The 22,558-nt window shown below is 39.8% G+C and overlaps 1 non-coding gene across 1 annotated transcript; it reads right to left on the reverse strand.

Moving 5' to 3' along the window:
* Window positions 1-4,214: 4,214 nt before the first annotated feature.
* Window positions 4,215-4,321, reverse strand: LOC123461811. The gene has a single exon (XR_006637876.1). It is a non-coding gene; the product is annotated as a U6 spliceosomal RNA (small nuclear RNA).
* Window positions 4,322-22,558: the final 18,237 nt, after the last annotated feature.

Here is a 22,558-nt window from a genome sequence, read left to right on the forward strand (position 1 = left end):
TCTTACTGCATTCAGGTCTTTCAACTCTGTTCTCTCAGTATATTGCAAGCTATGGCTACTCTACTAAAAGTTGAAAAGGAAAGACAATTCCAAAAAGTCATTATTGTACATCATGTTGCAACTACAGGAACAATAGAACAGAACAGATAACTCACTGAGTGGTCATGAGCAGCTGATTAGCCTGAAGAGCTATGTTTGGAGAAGTCACAAATGTTTGTTTGGTGAATCATGCCCTTCATTTTGGACCAATCACAATCATTAAGGCTTAGGTTTTGGACCCATCACAGCTTTACCATCATTCTTAGTAGTCCCTCTATGGGGGAAGTGCTCCTCCTCTGGCCAATGCGGAACTGATTTATCAGGCTTTTCCTTGCAAAACCTCTGGGACAAACTTTTTCAAACAGCTCTGGCTGGGGCTATGCCTTTCAGCATTCAGCTGAAATCTTTGTGTAGTTGTCCCATGGCAACCATTCAAGATGGTTGGTACTGGTATAAGGGTAGTCCAACTGGATAAAGACTGGTAATACTAATGTTCAAGGTAGTATAGGCAGCGAGACAGAGTCTGAGAGCTACTAAATCAGGAATGAAATTGAACTATCCACCAGTGAATTTTCTTATTTTCAGGCCAATTATCATCAGGAGTACTTCCAATATAAATGTAAAGACCTCATAGTTGAACTTGTATGGATGTGACTGGATTCACACTAGCTTCGGTATGAAAGACAGTCTGGGATATAGAAAAGTTGTGCTAGGGGTGAAGCTCAGTTGAGAGAGTGATTGTGCAGCATTATGTATTCCTGGGCTCATTCCCCAGCAAGCATGAACTGGCCATGTGGGCTTACACCTGAATCCTAGCACTCAGAAGGTGGATGCAGAAGGATAAGAAGTTTAAGATGATCCTTGGCTACATAGCAAGTTTAAGGTCAGCCTGAGATACCTAAAACTTTATCTCTAAAAACTAATTAAATAAATAAACAAATTAGAGATCATTAAATAAGGTAGTTGAAGACTATTATGGTGAAGTGGGAGGGCAAAGGATGACACATAGGCATTGGAAGACAGTAAAGGTTACTTTGGGGCTGAAAAGTTGGCTTAGCAGTTAAGGAGCTTGCCTGGGAAGCCTAAGGACACAGTTTTGATTCCCAGGTATCCACGTAAGCCAGATGCACATGGTAACACATGTATCTTGAGTTTGTTTGTAATGGCTACAAGCCCTGGTGCACCCATATTTTACAAAAGGTTTTCATATTTAATAAATTATAGCAGGTTACACTATTTTATCCCCTCACCTCTATTTCCATTTCTTTGGGGACCTCCTCAGTGGAGTTATGGAACTTACTGAGGGGCCATGAAGGCCTCAGTCAGTCCCTGTGGGATAGCAGGAGGGTCCAAGTCTTAGGGTATTCCCACCTACTCTGTGGTTCTTACCATCTTTATGCCTCCCACCCCTCTGCAATGTTCCCTAGGCCATGGCAGGCCTGTTGGCAGTCCAATTTAGTGGGGAGTTCTCTGTTGTCTCTGGATTTCTGCTTTGATGGGTTTTGATCAACCTCTGTGTCTGTTACCAGCTCCCTAGAGCTGATTGTCAGGCTACCAATAAGATCAGTATTCATGCCACTGGTTGCTCTGCAATTTCTTCTGTGCCTGGCAGATGTGGTACAGGTGGGGCATCTCATGGTGAGGAGTTGGATATTTTTTTGTCTTATGGAATGGATCTTGGTTCTCCTCTGTTTCCTCTGCCTTCTGTAATATCAAACAGATTCTCCAGCCAAGAGTGAGAGCAGCTTGAGTCAAAGGGGATATACAAAATTCTTTGGGGAGCCTTTTCCTGTGCAAGCTCACTTTTCTTTTCTTTTGTTTTTTCTTTTATTTATTTTTTTAAATTTAATTTATTACTTTTCTTTTCAGCAAATACAGGCAGTTTGGTACCATTGTTTAGGCTCATCCATGATCTACTCCCTCCCATTGGACCCTCCTTGTTGATGTAAATGGGTCGTGCATTGTGGAGTTAGCCCACATTTATTGGTACGATAAATGTCTCTGCATATCATGACCCAACATGTGACTCTGACATTCTTTCCTCCCCTTCTTCCGCAAAATTTCCCTGAGCCATGTTGAGTTCATTTTTGGTCTGCTTCAGTGCTGAGGTGTTGGGGGCCTCTGAGGCTCTGGCTCTCTGATTTGGTAGGAGTTGATTTTTCTCTGTGTTGGTCTCTTTCCCCTTTGTGCTGGTATCCAGTTCATCAGGAAAACATCACCCTTGCTTGTTTTGCCAATCGTCATTAGTTTCATTTGGGCCCCTTTTGAGGAATGTTGGGGCAGCTCTCTCCTTAGGATCTGCATCTATCTGAAAAAGAGAAGTGGATTCTCCAACAGAAAGTAAGTTAGCACCCAGAAAATTGAGATAACAATTACTGTTTTGATAGAGAGTTTGATAGGTGTAGGCTCTCTTGTACCCCATGATTGATGGTAGCTTGATATTGGAGAGTGGGCTTATGTTTGGGTATGGTTCTGACTTGTTTCCCAGCTCCAGCTATGGGTCTTATACCAATGAGGGGATCAGTTAGCCAAATCAACAGCAGTTGGTTCCCCACCATGGCTGTGTGCCACTATTGCACTTGTGTGGGCATCACACCAGGTTATTTGTTGCTAATTAGGTTAGACAGTGAGTTGCTTGGACAGATATTGGTCATTTCCCCCAGTTGCCCATGTAGCACCTTCTGGCACTAGAGACGCTGACTATCTGGGTACTGACTCTGTCCTGGCTTCCAGCAATGCCATATTGTTTTATGTGTCAGCTGCGTATGGAATCTCCAGCAATAGGGTCTTACAACTGGCCTTTGGTGGGTCATCAAGTACTCTGACAGAAGTCTGTCATTGTTTTGGGAAACCTTGTAAGTTTCTCTGATCAAAAGCTCATTGTGGATGGTAGCCCCAAGCTGGTAGTGGGGGTTACAGGTCAGTGCCCACTAAGAAATTGAGGAAAAAGATAACTAATATACAAGAGTTAGAGAGGAGAGAGAGAGAGAGAGGGGAGAGGGGGAGAGGGAGGGAGGGAAGATGTAGAAGATTTAGGTTAGTCTTGATCCTACCCTCTCCAGTGTCTTGTGGTTCAGGTGTTTCCTGTAAGGGTCTAGTGAAAGTTCAGCCATTTGGTCTGTCTTTTAGGAAGTAGAATTTTATGGTACCATTGCCATTTGGGTCCGGATTACTGTTTTCCACCCTTTGATGCCCTCCCTGCCCTCCCCATCCATCCTATTGTCTAGTCCATGAGGTGCTTGCTGGGTATGTAAGGTATCTTGGGTAGATTCAGGTTAGATGTTGTAGATGAGTGAGACTATGTGTGGATTTTTTTTCTGTGATTGGGTAAGTTCACTGAGAATGATCTGTTCCAGGTTCAACCATTTTTCCTCAAATTTCTTTGTGTCGTTTTTTCTTATTGCTGTATAGAATTCCATTATGTAGATATACCACATCTTCATTATCCATTCTTCTAATGATGGACATCTGGGTTGATTCCAGCTTTTAGCTATTATGAATTGAGCCACTACAAACATGGTTGAGCAAATCTCTCTGGCCTGTGGTTTGAAGGTTTTAGGGTAGATGCCCAGTAAGGGTATAACTGGGTCTGTTGGTATTTCTATAGTCAGCTTTTTCAGGAGTCTCCATATTGTTTTCCAAAGTGGTTGCACCATCCTACATTCCCACCAACAGTAAATGAGTGTACCTGATTCTCCATATCTTCACCAGAATTTATTTTCATTTGATTTTTTGATGTTGGCTATCGTTATTGGGGTAAGGTGGAATCTGTTAGTTGTTTTAATTTGCATTTCTCTGATTATTAGGGATGATGAGCATTTCCTTAAGTGTGTGTTTGCCAATTGTATATCTTCCTCTGAGAATTGCCTGTTCAACTCTGCGCCCCATTTTGTGAGTGGGGTATTTGTCTTCTTATTGTATAGACTTTTGAGTTCTTTGTAGATTCTAGAGATTAGGCCTCTATCAGTTGGATAACCCACAAATATTTTCCCCCACTCTGTGGGTATTCTATTGGCTTTGCTTATTGTTATTATATGCTTGTCTGTAAAGAAACCCTTCAGCTTCATATGATCCCATTGGTTGAGTGACTGTTTAAGAATTTGAGCCACTGGGGGTTTGTTCATTAAAGTCTTTTTCCATTCCTATATCATGGAAAGTGCTTCCTAAATTTTCTTAAAAATATGGAACGCTTACTGAATTTGCGTTTCATCCTTGTGCAGGGGCCATGCTAATCTTCTCTATATCTTTCCAAATTTAGTATATGTGCTGCCGAATTGAGCACAAGTTCACTTTTCTTCTCCAGAGAGCAGTAGGGACTTCTCTCTGAAATTTATGAGTTTCCTGATCATGGGATTCTGACTTGTTTCCCTGTACCAGATATAAATTCTCCCCTACTGACCAGGTCTCATGTCCAATCAGAGAAGAGCTGGTTACCTGAGAGGCTGTGTCACTATTGCCCAAGTGTATTTATTGTTAGGCTGGTAGATATCGTAGCCTACACAGTTCCCTGTTCTATCCATGCTGTTAGTGATCATTGTCCTCCTGGAGCTCTCCGTAGGACTTTCCAGCACTATGAGGGCTTGGAAGGTGGGAGCTAGTTTCTTTTTCAGTTATAGCATGGTATTGTGATGTTTTGTTACCACAGCCTATATTGTCTTCGGCAATAGGGTCTTACCTTTTAGCTCTGGCAGGTAATAAAGTGTTTTGGAAATGGATCACATTGTTTTGGGAACCAACATCTCACTGTTGGGGGGGACACAATTCTGGTTCTGGGATTTACCAGCCAGAGTACATGGTTTCAAGGCTAAGCTTATTACACCTTCTCTCCAGACCGCCCTTCCTCCTGCTTTATTCATAATTATATCTTGTAGAATGCTAGCCAGAATGAGGGTGTCAATTGAACTGATTCAGGTTGTCTTAACTTTTGAGCAATTCCTTTCCCACCCTCCCCACTCCCTATCCCTCCAAGCTCTTCCTGCTCCCTATTTTCTATCCCTCTCCTCAACTCTTAATTAACTCCTTCTCACCTCTCTCTTTGTTCTCCCTCTTGGTCTCATACTGATTTTATGCCCATATTCCTTATGCTTAATACCATTAACAGGGTATTTAGAAGGAAAGATCATCATTATAGAAACATCAACAATAAATTGGAGATGCCAATTCCCAGATAAAATCAACTAAAAACTAAATGCGGGGCTTAAGATATGGCTTAGCGGTTAAGGCACTTGCCTGTGAAGCCTAAGGAATCATGTTCTAGTCTTCAGATTCCACATAAGGCAGATGCACGAGGTCACACATGAACACAAGGTGGTGCACATGTCTGGAGTTTGATGGTACTGGCTAGAGGCTCTAGCATACCAATTCTCTCTCTCTCTCTCTCTCTCTCTCTCTCATAGAAAAGGGAAAAAACATAAATACATGGATAAAACTATAAGGGCATGCACAAAGACTGAGGGGCAACAGTGATGAAGGAGAAATATTTTTAAACAAAAATTTTTGTGGTCCCCAGGACTCAGTGATGTTCATAAGGAATAGGCACAAAATAGGGCTCAAAGAGAAAGTAAGAAGATTATGACTTACAACCTGACTTAGCTTATACATTCACTGTGTGTCATAGCTCAGCAGCCTGTGATATGTTCTCCCTCCATCCTTTTAATTTTTCTTTTTTTGCTTATAACATTTCAGAGAGATGATGGTTCTTACTACAACATACATCAAACTAATATCCTTCAAGTCTAATTTCCAAATTGTTTTTATAATAGTACGATGTTCTGATCAAGGGTTGATATTCAATGTTTAACATCCACTACTAAATGTCACATTCACTCAAATACAACTGATATGTAAGTGCACCATATGGATGAAATCCATCTTGTCATGTCATAGTGCCTAAGTCTATAAAGTAGATTGAACCAGGGGAGCAACACTGGAAGGTTTAGCTGTCTGTGACCTGAGCTGGAGAATCAAATCTTATGAACTGAAACACATTGAGAGTCCATAGGTCAATGTAGTGTTGCGCTATTTGCTGTAATGGCAGTAAGCAATCATATGGATGGTTTGGCAGGACAAGGTGTGTGTGAATCCCTATTGTAGAATTAGCCTGAGTTTGTTTCCAGTTTGCACTATGGATGAAAGAGCTAGAAAAGACACAGGGTAATAGTTCTAAAGGAGATGCTGAGACTTCCAAGTAGACAAGGCCAAAATGAGTGCCAGCTTATCTTCAGCACAGACAACTGTATGCCAGCACATCCTTGGAAGGCACCAGGCACAGAGCCCATACCTGAAATTCCAAGAGAGAAAGAACACAGGCCTTGGGGATAGACCAGTAAACCTGGTTTTGTACTTAATGCATTTCCTGGCCTCGTGATCATGGGAGATTGAGCTGAACTACATTTCCCCTTCTGAAATAATAATGAATAACTTGTAACATGACATAAGAACTAAAGAAGGTAAAATAAAAAGTGCACAGAAAAATCTTGTGAAGAGAATATGGGTGATCAAAAAGTATATGTTGTTTTTCTTTGCATGTTTTATCTTCTTTGAGAAGGTAGTGTAACTGAAAATACCTTGGGATATTTACAGCAGCATAGTTTTGTATGCACCCCTGATAACTCATAGACCTAGGGTAGTTCTCAGAAGTCTACATGCACCAGCACCCTGATTGATGGACACATAGATGATTACATGTGGAAAATGCCATGTAAAACTCTGTTCCATTTGCTCTAGAACATAAAAGAACTCTCCTGGAAAAACTACCCCCCAAAAGACTCAAGGTTTGGTTCAAAACACACCACCACATAGGACTCAAGTTGCCACAAATGCCCACAACCTCAGTGGTATAGGGAGGTATTCCTTAAGAAGGAATGAGCATAGGATTTTACCTACAGAGTCACTGATAGTGGAGATGATATAAAACATAGACACTTAAATTTTAAAACAAAAGCATAAATTATTTTCTTATTATTTGCTTTGTTCTCATGATTCCTAACATGGGGAGTCAGCTTCTCCTCATTCGTCCGTCATTCAGCAACTCTTTTTCCCATTTTGTACATGCAGCTCATATGAAAAATGATGAGCTATTCCTTTCTGTACAGAACAAGACATTTGATATAGTTTTCCAATGCAGCAGTAAGTTCAATGACATCTTACCTGAACACCACAGCTGTTCATCTCCCTGAGCAGCTCTCATCATTTACCTGGACAGATGTCTTACAATTCTGTCATGGTTTGTGAGTAAACAAACCATTCTCATGCCCAAATATTTTTCCATTCATCTTGCTCTTTAAGATTACTACCACTCAGTGCTCTGGTAGTAATCATCAGCTCTGGACTCCTGGCTTCTAAACCACCTCTGACAAGAAAACCTCATAAAAGGACATCACTGGATAGGCTAGTCTTGTGTCTGATACGATTTGAAGGGAGGCAAAGAACATCAGGGAGAGAAAAGAAGAGTAAAAAGATTTGACCATGAAAAGAGTGAAAGCAAGAGAGGCAGAAAAAGAGGAACTTTTAAAAATAGATTTTAGACAGAAAGAAATGAGAAGAAATTTCTTCCATGTCCCAATCCATTGTAAACCAAATGAAATGGGGTTTGTCAATGAGAATTTATGAGTTAGTAGCAAAGTAGTTTTTAAATCACTCGTCATCATTTCCAAATTCAAGTGTATTTTATAAACCTCCAAAGGGAGGAAAAGTCTCTAAACATGTTTCTATATTTAGAACATTTTAGGGTCCCAGTGAGAAATCAGGGAACTGGTAATCACCACATTGAGTTCTAAGTGCCCCCAAACAATCAGAAAATGGAATTGTCTTCTCTTGAAAGGCTTATGTAGTACAAGGACCTGACTGAGTTCAATCAAGAATAGAACATTAAAGAAAAGACCAAACTTCAGAGGTACAGGGGAATCTGAGCATCACAGAAAAGGGAGAGTGAAAACCATTAGTCTTCAATTGTGCCCTTTTAAGATGCAATATGCTTTCTCAGGTCTACAGTCTTTGAAGATATAAGGTCGTTCATGAAGCGAGAGAAATGAGTGAATGAAGTCATGTTTTCTTTCCTACTTTAAATTTTCAATTTTTTGTTTATTTTTATTTATTTATTTGAGAACAGACAGATGGAAAAAAGGGGTGATAGAGAGAGAGAGAGAGAGAATGGGTGCACCAAGGCCTCTAGCCACTGCAAATGAACTCCAGATGATTGTGCCACCTTGTCCATCTGGCTTATATGGGTCCTAGAGAATGGAGCCTCAAACTGGGGTCCTTAGGCTTCACAGGCAAGCTCTTAATTGCCAAGCCATCTCTCCAGCCCCAAATATTTATTTTTAAATGAGAAGTAATGACTATACATTTTAGTAATACTATGTGGTATAGCACAAAATCTTATTTCCACGTGTAATGACTTAACAGGGTACTAGTGAAGGGATTCACAAAGCTTTACTGTCAGTAGTCATCTCTTTTATAATATATTCTGTGCTACAATTTATGGTTATGTGTCTTTCCACATTCACATTTGTTGCTTATAACAATGAGGTTCACCTGTCTTTTGATTTCATGGCAAAGCATTGTGACTTTTCTCCAATCCTTGACTCCCTATCCCCTATAGTTCTACAGGACTTTGACCCATGCTTTTCTTAGGTCAGCCTGCATGTAAGGCCATGGTAAGGATTCAGATTTATATTAAATTTGATTATTAAAAGACAGAGATGGAAGAACGTTCCTAATTTTACCTATGTGGAAAGTGTTGGGCTAGAGAGATGGCTTTGCGATTAAATCACTTGCCTGCAAAGCCTAAGGATCCAGGTTAGACCGCCCACATCCCACTTAAGTCAGATGCACAAGGTGATGCAGGTGGAAGGTTGCACATACACACAAGTTGGCACACGCATCTGGAATTTGATTATAGTGGCTGGAGGCCCTAGTGCACCTGTTTTTTTTGTGGTTTTTTTTTTGTTTTCTCTCTTTCTCTCCCCTCCCATTTTTCACTCTCATTAAAATAAAAGGCCAGTCTGTTGGGCTTGCCTCAAAAAAAAAAAAAAAAAAAAAACTGTCATGGGGGGGCAGTGGAACTTGATTGCTTGTTCAAGTCTAAAAGGGCAGTAGATAGTGGCGGAGGACAACTGGCTTGATACTCGAGGACCTCGGCAGTTTGTCACATTGGCATTCTGTCCTCCACACCGAGCACAATACCTCACCTTTCTAGATACTAAGTTAATGCTGATTAAAAGTGAGGAATGAGGGACCAAATAGAGCTTTCCACTAACTTCCACACTACTGCCCTGCACAGGGACACTCACTGACATACTGAACACCTTAGTTCACAATCATTCACTAAAATCTTCCATTTTCATGGGCTGTATTGCATATCCTATCTAATACCTCCAGGCACATATAGTCTCTGACGACTTCTAAGAGACATTCCAACAGATATCTTGACCCACATTTTCTGAGAATTCAACTTTTCTGTGTAGGAATACAACCTCTGAAAGTCATAGTGCCTTGTACACACATTGAATAAAATCAGTTTGATTAGGAAGGCTGCTGATTAAAGTCACAGCAATTACATTCTCTCTCAAAATTGACAATTGAGCTGCTCAATTGAGCAGATGAATGTTTAAACTCTGGAGTTAGGAAATAGCCTCTTATTAATGTGCATGCCGAGCAGAAGAATCCAATGTGAACAGAAAGGGTATAGAGGCAGATAGTTGGGGACAGAGTAAAGCAGAGCCACATTTTCACTTGGATTGTGAGTGCTCTATACTTAACTTTCACATCTTGGCTTGCTGCCAGGCTGCCCTTGGTTTGGTTCCATAACTATCCTTTCATGCATGCCCAACACATATTTTGCTGTTTTCCTTGAGTTACTCAGAGAGCTTGAACTATGATCTTCTCCGGCTCTTCTTCAGTCACATAGATGTTGGCAGCACCCCAAGTAGCCCCACCTCCAATATAACTGATGCCAGCATGCCTCATAGGAACACAAAACTTGTGTTTTTACAACCAAGTTTCCCTACCTATTCATTTCTCTACCTATTTCTCTACACCAGTGGGTCCTCCAGTCCTTTGCTACCTTCCTGTCCAAAGCACCCTGTGCATGTTCAGATATTTTCTCACACAGTTGACACCTTATGATCCATCATGCCCACCATTTGCCAGCACAAGTAATGCCTCTGTGTTGGATCTTTTCTAGGACCTTTTCAAAATGTAAATATTAGTAACAACTCCAGCTACCATTTGGATGAATCCAGATATTGTGCCTGTTCCTTAGGAACCTTGAATATGTGAGCACTGGTAAGAAGTTCATTCTAGAGCTCCATGGCCTCACCTCTCAATACAACTGGATTTCTCCAGTCAAGCTGAAGTGTCTCCTATTGCAGTAACGATTTAGAAACAGTTTCATTTCAAAGGTTTATTACATTCCACAAACTCTCTCGTTCTTAACGTGTGTGTGTGTGTGTGTGTGTGTGTGTGTGTGTGTGTGTGTGTTGTAGCAGTAGCAGCACATACCTTGTCTTATCTTTGGCTGTAGGCTTCTTCTTAAAGCACTGAAGATCCAGTAACAGTCACTGTGTTTGGGGAAAGGTATTTTCAATCTGGGCTATACAAGGTAATCTGAGCTTTCTAGTTCAGCACTCAAGAATTTATCTTAGTGTTCCAGGTTTGACACCTGCTATGATCTCTGTAGGATCTCCTTGCCCAAATTTGTACATTGAATTCCTAACTCACAGTATCTCAGAGTGGGATGTAATTATTTGTTGTAGGTGCCATTGGTTAAATTCATAGTACAGTCTATGGTGCCCTAACTTAGCATGACTGATGCCATTATAAAAACTTAAAACAGATATGTATGCACAGGATATAGTGCACAAAATTGAGGGCAGAGACCTTAGTAATATTACTGTAATTCAGGGAAAACCAGGACATTTCAGGCAAACTACCAGAAGCAAGGGGGGAAGCATGGACCTGGTTCTCCCTCAAAGCCCTTGCAGAGAGCTAAGGCTGCAGACACCTTGAGTTCAGATTCTGAGTCTCCACAAGTGTGTGGTTTAAGCCACTCATTTTATGTTACTTTGTTATGGAATCCCAAAAGAAATAACACACCACTTCTTTCTTATTTATTTACTTTATTAATTGAAAACTTGATGGCATAGACATATTGTATACTAGGCATATTCTCATCAGATCCTTTTCTTATGTTCCTTTTCCCCCATCCTCATTTCACTGAGGGCCTCCCTCAATGGGTTTACTGGTACTCACTGTGTGGTCATGGATTTACCACTGCTGAATGCCCTCCAGGAGAGTGTGTTCTTGACTACTGCCATAAGCAACAGGGTGTAGAATACTTGCTGGGAAAATGCCCCTTGCTTGCATACAAACCTTTTAAGATATTTATTTACAAGCAAAGAAAGACATAAAGAAGAGGGAGAGAGATAACGGATATGCCTCTAGACCCTGCAAACAAACTCCTGACTCATAAGCCACTCTGGGTACTGGGAAATCAAACCTAGGCTGCTAGGCTTTGCAGACATGTGCCTTAACCACTGACCCATCTCTTCAGGCCTTAAATATATAAACTTTTACTCAGTTTTCATATTTCAGTATTTCAGGCCTGTACTACATAGTATACACACACACACACACACACACTCCTGTGCTCTTTCCTGCTCGTGCCGATAGTCTACTTTTTGTGGTGCAACATGTTTATAAGACCTGAAACTATATAGAAGATCTTTACTCATTTGGGAGTATGGAAAATTCAACCAGCTTGAAATGTCCCTCTTCAGTAACCTACTTTCTAAATTTATGTGCTTCATAAATCATCTACATTTCCCCTTCTGCTATCTGCCTTCCAAAAATGTAGATTCTGAATACTATAGCACTCTCATTATTACCACTGTGGAGGCATATCTTTCTTAATTTCTTTCTTCTCAGTTTAGTTGATTTTTTTTTTCTTCTGTAAGGAGTAGAGACAGGTATGCATGAACCATTTATCTTCCCTCTACAAAACCCCAATAGCATTTTAAATACTTCCCAATTTCACTTTTTAAATTCCACACTTTCTCTTAGCTACCATTCTGCCAGCTTTGCTCTCATTACGCTCGTTTAGAGCTAATTTGCATGGTACCTTCCTGTTTTGTTACCTCCCCCCAATACTCATTATCTCACCTAGTCTCTGCCACTACACCAGCTTTACAAATGTTACCCAGAAATACTTCATAAGACTTTTCTGTCAGTAAAGCCCATGAACACCTTTCAGTGGATGTCCTAACAGCACTGGCTGGATGCCCATCCCCTGGCTTACTCTTACATTCTCTACCATTGACCTTTGTGACACTTCATCCTCTGAACTTTCCCCCTATCTTCAAAGTGTGTCATTTTTGCTCTCCTTTGCTGATTATAGCTCTTTTATCTGATCTTTAAAGACTGAGCTTTTCCCAGGATCACTCTTAGATACATTTCTCCTCCAAGAACACCCTGTATGATCCTCCCAACCCCATGCTCTGAGAACAATCCATCACCTTTAAAACTTCTGGTTGCAATACTCAACTATCTCTATGGATCTACTAATTTCTGTAGAGTTCATGGAGACATCTTGAGCTAAATATACAAATGATAAAGGAAGAGGTCATGTACCAGGACTATGGCATATGAGAAATAGAAAAAACAGGAGTGTACAACTGAAGTTGCATAGGGACAGCCAGAGGCACAGAGGAAGCTGAGTGCATGTTGCTGAGGAACAGATGAGACTGGAGTTCAGGAAGGCTGAGTACTTAAGCCTTAGAAAGATTTGGTAATGGCCAACAGTTGAAGTAAAGAGGGATTAGAGAAGGTTGAGAAACTTTAAAAGAAGCATGAGGCCTGCAAAATAGTGGCTAAGCTAATGTAGAGGCAGTTAGGGAGGGTCCTGCAGAGCTGCGAGGTTAAATGATAGTGCATCATAAGAGTGTGGGGAAGAACGGAACATTGATATTTTTCTACCTTCATCATTTTTCCTGATGTACATCGTGATTTAATTTAATAATCATTACGCTACTAGTGTGTTAGATATTTATATTTTAAATTATTCATTCAGTGCTAGCAATCACCTCACACACTATAGACATCTGAGTATAGGTGAGGTTTCATTGGGCTGTACACCAGCCAGATCCCCACAGATCATGAATGAATACCCAAAAATCTGTGTGAGGAATGAGGATGAGATGAGGTCAGCAGATGATATCCTATGATGTCCCAGGAATATCTGCTATTCCCTGTATGGATTCTCACTTTTCCTTATCAATGACATCATGCAAACTTTCAAAATGTAAGAAGTGACAAAGTTAATTTCTCACCATTCTTGTTTTGGAATAAACTATGCTTGTTCTGTTCCAACAACTAATTTACCATTGGATACATTGTAAATCAGGAATGTATTTTGGGCCTTTTGGTTTCTTTTCCCAAAGCTCAAAGGGATATAGAACACTTTTCTAGGCTCACCATTCAAATTACATTCTTCTGTCATTTTGATGATTTTTAAATTTAAGTCCATCTGAAACTAGTACTCAAACACATTAAAATTTTAAATATTTATGGGGTGTCAGATCATGTTTCTATTCATGAATACATTATGTAGCTTTTAAATATGTTTAATTGCATCCATGTCCTCTAACATTTATCATGGCATTATGGTGAAAGCAACCAAAACTCTTTGCTCCTAACTTTTTTTTAATATATTTTATTTATTTATTTATTTATTTATTACAGACAGAGATAGGGAGAGAGGGAATAGGCATGCCAGGGCCTCTAGCTACTGCAAACAAACTCCAGATGCTTGCGCCACCATTGTGCATCTGGCTTACATGGGACCTGGAGAATTGAACCTGGGTCCTTGGGCTTCCCGGGCAAGTGCCTTAGCCACTAAGCCATCTCTCCAGCCCACTCCTAACTTTTTGAAAGCACAGTATAATGTTGTTATTTGGAATTATCCTACTGTGTAATAACGTATCAGAACTTATAGTCATTCCCTAAGTATAATTCAATATCCATTGATCATCCTTTTCTTACACCACATTACCCTTTTCCTCCAAGCCTATGAAAACTACATTCCCCACTCAACTTCTACTAGATGAGCTTTTCTTGATTCTATATATGAGAGAGATCATATAATATTTGTTTTTTAGCACTTGACTTCATTCGCTTAATATGGTGCTCTTCATTTCTATTTATGTTGTCACAAATAATGGGGTTTCTTTTTCTTTTCTTTTTCATTTTGTTTTCAAGATGGGGTCTCGCTCTACCACAGGTTGATCTGGAATTCAATATGTAGTCTCAGCCTGGCCTTGAACTCACAACATTCCTCCTCCCTCTGCCTTCAGAGTGCTGGGGTTAAAGACATGCACCACCATGCCCAGCTGTTGGGGTTTCATTTCTGTGAGTGAATAGTATTTAATTTTGTATGTGCATTTCTTTATCCATTCATTTATCAGCTATTGTGGAAAAGAGCTGTAGTAACAATTTGTGCACGGGCAACTCTATTACAGACTTCCCTCATGAACTGCAGATATGTACGTATAAGTGGGATTGCTGGATCATGGGGTCTTATCTTTTCAGAGACAGCAACACTGTTTTCTAAAATTGATGTATGAATTTATACCCCACCATTTGCAGTGGCTGAAGGCCCTGGCATGCCCATTTTCTTCCCTTGTCTCCCACCCCGCTGCCTCTTTCTCACATAAATAAATAAATAAATAAATAAATAAATAAATAAATAAAGTTCTTTTAAAAATATATAAATATTTAGTTTTAGCTGTTTGTTTGTTTTTATTTTGTTTGTTTCTTTGCTATTTAAGAGTTTTTTTTTAGTTCCCTATATATTCTGGATATTAACCTTTTATTGGTTTCAGTTTCAAAATGTTTAATTCCATTCTGTTAATGTTTTCTTCAATCTGTTGATTGTTTTTTTTTCCTGTGTAGAAAGTTTATAATTTAACATAAGCCCATTTTTCTATTTTTATTTGTTTCCTGTGTCTGCCTTCTGAAAAAGATCCTTGCCCCGTTTCCTGAAGTGTTTCTCCTTTTCATCTAGAAGTTCCATAATTTCAAATTCTATGCTGACATCGTTAACCTATTTTGAGCTAACTACTTTACCTCCTGAGGGATGGAGTCAAATTCTTCTGCATGTAGGTACCCAGTTTTCTCAAACCCCTGCCTATTAAGATTGTCCCTTCCCCAGTGTGGTTTCATTGGTTCCTTTTAATTTCCATTTCCTGTGCTTGATCATGGAATCAGCTTTTGAAATTGTTTTTCTTTATTTGGCATGAATACTCACAAGGCTTCATAGAACTCTGCAAATGGACATTACTTATAACTGAGCAGCTGGTCTCTTCCCTTTATTCAGCCTTATTCTTCAGAGTTCTGTCAGCATGTGCTGTTAGCTTGATGTAGTTTTGAATTGTAGCTTATTTGCTTCAGGTAATACTGAGAAATAAAACCAGCTATTTACCCACCTTAAAGATTTTTAAAAAACTGCCCCTCAGATAAATTTGGAATATTTTTAAATGACATAGTGCTTATAAGACACAGAGAAAGTTATGTTTCTGAATATATCTACCCCACCACTTATCCAAGCCACCATCATCTTTCATCTGAATAATCCCAATAAACTCCTAGTGGAATGTCCCACATATGCCTTATTACTCATCTCACATAACCATTCAGTTGTTACTTTTGAAGTGCATTTAATTGTGCCATTCTGTGGCTCAAATCTCCAGCAGTTTTCATTTCACTCAGATTTAAAACCTAAATCCTGACAGTGCCTTGTAAGGTTCTAATTTTCCCTCTACTCCTCCATCTGATCTTTTACTTTTCAGAAAGTAATTTCCTCTCACCCATCTCTTCCTCCTCCTCCTGCTGCAGGGTCCCTTTGTTGTACATAGAACACACCAAGTGTACAGCCACCTCAAGGCCTGTGAACTGAGCTAGACATCATATTCCCCAAGAATGTCTCTTGCTAGTGAGTTCTCCAGATTGGCTCAAGCTTCACTTTTGCAGCTTGCCTTGCCACCTAATACTGTACTGTAATCCTCCCCTAACCCCATGAACTCAACCCTCTACAGATTTTATTTTCCTCCAGAATGCTTTGCACCCTGCTTATTTTGTTTGTGGTTTATATCCTCGCCTGCTGCACACACCTGTGCGCACACACACACACACACACACACACACACTGTAAGTCCCAATGGCTGTGCCTGGGTCCCTGTTAAATATTGAGTGTAAAATAAATATTTGCTTTAGTAGCAGTGAAACTTTTTACACATAACAAAGATTAACAGAAATTCGTCATTTAATCATTCCTCTTCTATCACATTCCATTCTATTCCTATTTGCATCAGACAGGGTGACAACTCAGTCCTTCTGATGTCTTCTCTTAGAGATCCTATGACTTGTTCAAAAACACTGTAGCTAAGAAGATTAAAAGGGGAATAAATTAGCTGTAACATCAAAAATAAATAATCCAAAATGCACTCCAATGTACAGGCCAATCATTTTTCATCAAAAGTGCAGTGAGCATGTGAAAGATGCAGAACAAGTACCAACATGTGCTCTGCATCTTCCCACATCATCCTTCAAAGGAGCGCAGATGCTGGCAGTGCACAAAGTAGATAGGAGGTCATTATCTGAGAATCAGCATTACATCCCTTTGAGGGGCATGAATGCAAACAGGCAAAGGATACTTTTGTGAAGGCATTCCTTAAATTATGGGATGCTACTTAGCAGAAAATGTTTATAACTGATTTTCTTTTTAAGTAAATGCTGTTGGATTTGCTTCTTGTCATGGGCCAGAAGGAAACTAACTAGACATTGTCCTAGTAACCAAAAGTGTAAATATCACAAATGCTATTTGTTCTTCATTGTAATGATTTCTATGATCATTGCTGTGAACATGGTCATGTTACAATTTTCTGTAAAGACAATTAATGACTGATGAAAGGATATTGTTACCCATATACCTGCATATTTATGGTTTATGGGATATGTCAGGCAATTGCTAACCTCTTGTGTATGCAACAACATGCCCAGCATATGGAGTCCACAACACTAGAATATGACTCCAGACTCTTCCCAAACCAGGTAAAGGAGATTTGCAAAGTTAGAAACGCTCAACCACCATGAGACAGCACTTCTTTTTCATGTCATGTGTGGACCACCGTTGTGAGAAGGCCACCTGAGCACAAGCACACACCCTGCCCTACCTCCCGACTGCAGGCCTGACGCGACCAGCACCCAGCCCTCGTGTCGTTACGAACCACATTCCCTCTCATATGGTGAACCCGGACAAACCTCCCCTAATTTGACTTGCTTATTGTCAGGTATTTTTCACATCACTGAGACAAGTAAATAATACAGAAAATCAGTAGTGAGAATCAGGGCTATAGGCATAATAAACATGACCACGTGATTTAGAACTAGTATGTGGCCAGCATGGTTTGTAGTAATAAGGGGTTTGTGATAAGAATGTGGAAAAGATTTGAAGTATGAAACAGCAAAATCCTAGAATGCTACAAGCAGAGGTTAATCACCATTGTTTTGAGACCTTGGAAGACCAAAATGCCAAGAGAAATGTAAGCAGTGGTGTTCAGGGTCACAAGGTTTCAAAGAAAAGAAAATCTGTTTGGAAGCTAGGTAGACATCATTTTTTGCTATGTTCTGGCAACAAGTCGGTCTGCTTTCTTCTTAAGTCAAGCTGAATTTAAAGGAATGGAGGGCTTAAGGAGATGGCTCAGCAATTAAAGGTACTTGCTTATAAAGTTTCCCAACACAGTATTCTATTCCCTAATACCCAGGTAAAGACAGATGCACTAGGAGTACATGTGTCTGGAGTTCATTTGCAACAGCAAGAGGCCCTGGCATGCTCATGCTTTCTTTCATCTCTCTCTCTCTCTCTCCCCCTCACACACACACACTCTCTCTCTCTCTCTCCATATATATATATACACACATATATATATATATATATACCTCTCTCCTTTCAAATAAATTGAAAAGTTTAATAAAAATATAATGTACTAATTTTTAATTTCATGAAGAAAATTTTAGGACACCATAGTACTGAAGCTGTATCATGACTACTTCTCACTCTTCTTAGTCACATTTATAGTGAGATAGCACAAAGATAGGGAAAACTGTGCAGTTTGGCAAGGTAAGGAGCATTAAGGAGATAAGTTGCAGACAAAGAATTTACAGAACTAGGTGCTATAATTGTTAAAGAGACTAATACACACACACACAAAAAGTCCTTTGGCTTTGAACTTGAATCATAGGAAAGATATCTTGAGGTCAAGTACAAATTCATTAGACAAAATTGCAAATGTTGAGAAGGGGTTCCTTCATAAGAACTTCTTTTCCCATGTGTAACATCCAAGGTTTAGGGTAGTCTCTACATTTGTGGTAAGAGGAGATGAGACTGTATCTCTAGCTGGCAGTGGAATTTGGCAGATAGTATCATCCACATGGTGCTGGATTTTCAGGCATAAGTGTTGCAGTATCATGGAGGTATGCACCAAAGTTCCAAACAAGCTGCAAGTTTAGGAAAGGTATGACAGGATTTTATTCACTGCCAAGTTATAATAGACACCTCAAGATTTGTAAGATGACAGGACTGCAGGAAGTCCACTGAGGAAAGCTGTAGGCATGGGGTGCAACTGGCCAACGAGAGAAGCTCTAGATGCTGTCGTGGGATTTTGAGTGGTTTGATGAAGAATGATTAAGACTACTGAGTTCAAGCTTGTGTGCCAAGCCAAATAAGAATTAAAGTACGAGAACAAGAAGGTAAGGCAGTATATTAACTAAAAATAAATGCTAAGAGCAATATTAATATTATAATAAAGTACTAATAAAAGTAGGCTTATTTTGAAAAAGACTCCCATGACCAGGAAAGTTTGCCATAATAAAGATAAGGGGTGACTGAATCAGTGGCTCTAAGCATGGAATACTAAAGTTGAAAAGCCCAAAGTGTCAGGGCAAGCATGGTTAGGATTTCCAACAGCATCAAAAGGACATAAGGAATGGGGAAAAAAAAAAAAAAAGAAAGAAAGAAAAAGTTGGGCTTGAGAGATGACTCAGCAGTTAAAGTACTTGCCTGCCAAACCTAAAAACCCTGGTTCTGTTCCCCACCCATGTAAGGCCAGATGCATAAAGTGGCCCATGCATCTGAAATTCCTTTGTAGCTGGTAGAAGCCCTGAGCGCACCCTCTCTCTGTCTAGCACTTTTCTTTATATCTCTATCTGCTTGAAAATAAATAAATTAATTAATTTTAAAAATTAAGAGCTAGAGAAATGGCTTAGCAGTTAAGGCTTGTGCCTGTGAAGCCTATGGACCCATGTTTGACTCTCCAGATCCCACATAAGCCAGATGCACAAAGGTCAAAGGTGAGGCAAGCTCAAGGTCACACATGCCCACTAGGTGGCACAAGCATCTGGAGTTTAATTGCAGTCACTGAGACACTGGCACGCCAATTCTGTCTGTCTCTCCCAATAATAAAAAAAAAAAAGTTAAAATTTTTTAAACCTTTGCTTTTTGAGGTAGAACTCAACAAAGGGGGTGCAGGCTCAATAGTAAGAGTCTATGAGCAATGCTCTCAGGAAGGAGCTTCCTTAGCTTCAAGTACTGTATCTCTTTAAGGGTATAACTATTCTTCCCACCTCTTCAGCATGTCTGAGGTGAGAGTTGTTCTCTTGGCCAGGATCGTGATTGACAGGCTCCCAGGACCAAGGACTTCATTTCTCTGGTCAGAAGGAGTTATCTCTTTCCTGTCTAATGTTACCAGGGAAACAGGAAATGGGGTACATCCTTCAATGTCCTCTAAGCTTAATGTCTATTTTTCTACAACTCTCCCCTTTAAGGAGTTAAGACCCTAAAATCATTTAGGATATGGATGGTGATTCAATCTAGGTTCTCCACAGACATAGAGGGGTTCTGGGACTGTGTCTTCTGTAATCCCCACCTTAATCTTTCCAGGCAGATCAGCATCTATGTCCTTCTGACATTATCCTTAGTTGACTACCTGAAAAAAAATATATATATATAAATGACCTTGCTCCTAATTTCATACTGCAGGCCCCTGAACTGGAGTGATGGGATGACTTAAGCTGTTGAAGACCAGGTGCTGACATCAAAAACCAAAAAAAAAAAGACTCCCCAATTTTACCATTCTGTATTTCCATCTTGGTTTAGCTCATTCTTTCCTTGCCATACAGCCCTCCCTTTTGCAAATGGGAGTGTTTGCTCTGTACCATTCTATATCACAAGTATGTAAACTTATCCCTTCCTTTCTTTCTTTCTGTCTTTCTTTTACAGTATCTTGTACTTAAGAGATTGCATGAAACTTTTAGATGTTGAACAATATTGGACCTGTAAAGACTATTATAGATACTGTAGATGTAATGAATGCATTTTGAACTATGATATAAATGAGTGTTTAGGGGCCAAGGTGGAATGTTGTGATGTTACATAATGTGTCTAGATGTCAAGTTGACGTGGGTGAACTCGTGATGGTCAGTATTTATTCTCAGTTTGGCTACAATTTATAATCACCTAGGAGACACGACTATGGGCATGTCTGTGATGGTGTTTGCAGAGATGTTTAACTTAAAAGACTCACCATGGGGGTCCTATACTGAATAAAAATGGAAAAAATATAAGAAACCAGTATGAATCCCAGCATTCATCTCCCTGCTGCCTTAGTGCAAATGAAATATGACCAAATGTCTTATGCTCCTGCCATGATTTCTTCCCACATTGATGGACTTTATTCCCCATTAAACCATGAGCCAATATAACCTTCTGTCCCTTAAGTTATTGCTTATCAGGTATGTGGTCACGGGAACATGATGAGTAACCAATACACATTGCATTCTCATATAGCTTTTGAGAGGATTAAAAAAGATGAGTTGTGTAAAGTTCCTGGCACTTAGCCTAGAAAATAGCAGGTGTTTGATAAATGTTAATTTCTATCCAACTCCCCCAGATAATTCAAACCATGATGCCCTTGCTCTGACTAGTTTATCTGATCACCTAATCCATGTTAAGTATGCTATCCTTCACTGATAATAGAAAACATTTCTACTGAAACATAGTTTGTGCCAAATAAGTGATGTAATTGGTAGTGATATAATCTCTCAAATGCATCATAGAAGGGATACCTTTAAGCAGATAAGTACCTACTTACAAGGGTAAACAGACTCCAGAAATATTATGAGATTATTAAATAGCTTGCATAAACAGTTGTTTTACTGCCTGACTTTAATCCACTCTTTGGTTGAAAATCTGCTTTATAAAAACCCATCCTGTCCCCCTCTCATACTGTGTACTTAGAGAGGAGAGAAAGCTGTCTGAGGACAGCCAATGTGAGACATATAGCCAACATTAAATCCAGGAGTACATTCCAAGCATGGCTCAGGTTCTTGGTGCATGTCTCACAGATGGTACTATTTCAAAGGCAAGTTGGAGTCAGTGAGACCTGATTAGAGAACCAGGTTTAAGCTCTAAAATAAATATTTTCTACTTTCTGCTATGCTGAGAGCATTAAAAATGAAAGCTTTGGGATAGGGAGATAACTTAGTGGGTGAAGTTCTTGCTGTCCAAGCACAGAGACCTGAGTCCAGGACTCTGGCTGCCACACAAAATGCTGGACATGTTGGTATATGCCTGTAGTCCCAGTGCTAGGGAAAGAGACAAGGAGTCCCTGGAGGTCAATGGCCAGTAGTATCAGTAAGGGCTAGATTCAGCCAGAGACCCCGTTTCAAAGATTAGATTGAGAGTGATTTAGGAAGATACCTGATGTCAACCTCTGACTTCCACACATATATACACATGAGTAAACACATACAAATAAACATGCAAAACCACACACACACACACATACACACACACACACACACACACACACACACACAACACTGAAAGCCTAAAACTATGAATGGTCTGAAACTGACAGCACTGTAGAAAAAGTGAAATTAAATATGCTTTGCTATAGCACAATTTCAGTCTTGAATTGGAATGTGCAGGAGGTAGATGTCAGTGCTTTGCTCATCACTTCCCTGCAACTATGACTTCTCTGTACCTTGTAGCACCTGCAACTCTTTCTAACTCTACTGCTTCTGGCTTCAGGAGCATTCTCCAGTTACTCACAGAAGTGGCCAAACATACCTGGAATGTATGAGTGACCATAAATGAATGACAATATGTAAAAAAGATGAACCCCAGCTTTCTTGCCCCTCAGTTGATATAATTATGAAATTCTCTTACAACATCATAGCAAGTCCAAATGGACAGAACCTAAGCTGTAGCTATTTGTTAACACACTTTTACTGGGATCACTTCATTTCCTCCCTTACCTTTCCATTTCCCTAACAATGCCTCTAGGAACCCCTTCAAACTGCTAAATCCTGTCTTGGATTCCCTTTCTGGGATAACCAAGTCTAAGGCATATAGTTCATGCATTTACATTCCTAGGATTGTAGACCCTCAAGGTAGAACTCCTGT

Source organism: Jaculus jaculus, chromosome 6 (assembly GCF_020740685.1).
Source record: "Jaculus jaculus isolate mJacJac1 chromosome 6, mJacJac1.mat.Y.cur, whole genome shotgun sequence".
NCBI classification, from domain to species: domain Eukaryota; kingdom Metazoa; phylum Chordata; class Mammalia; order Rodentia; family Dipodidae; genus Jaculus; species Jaculus jaculus.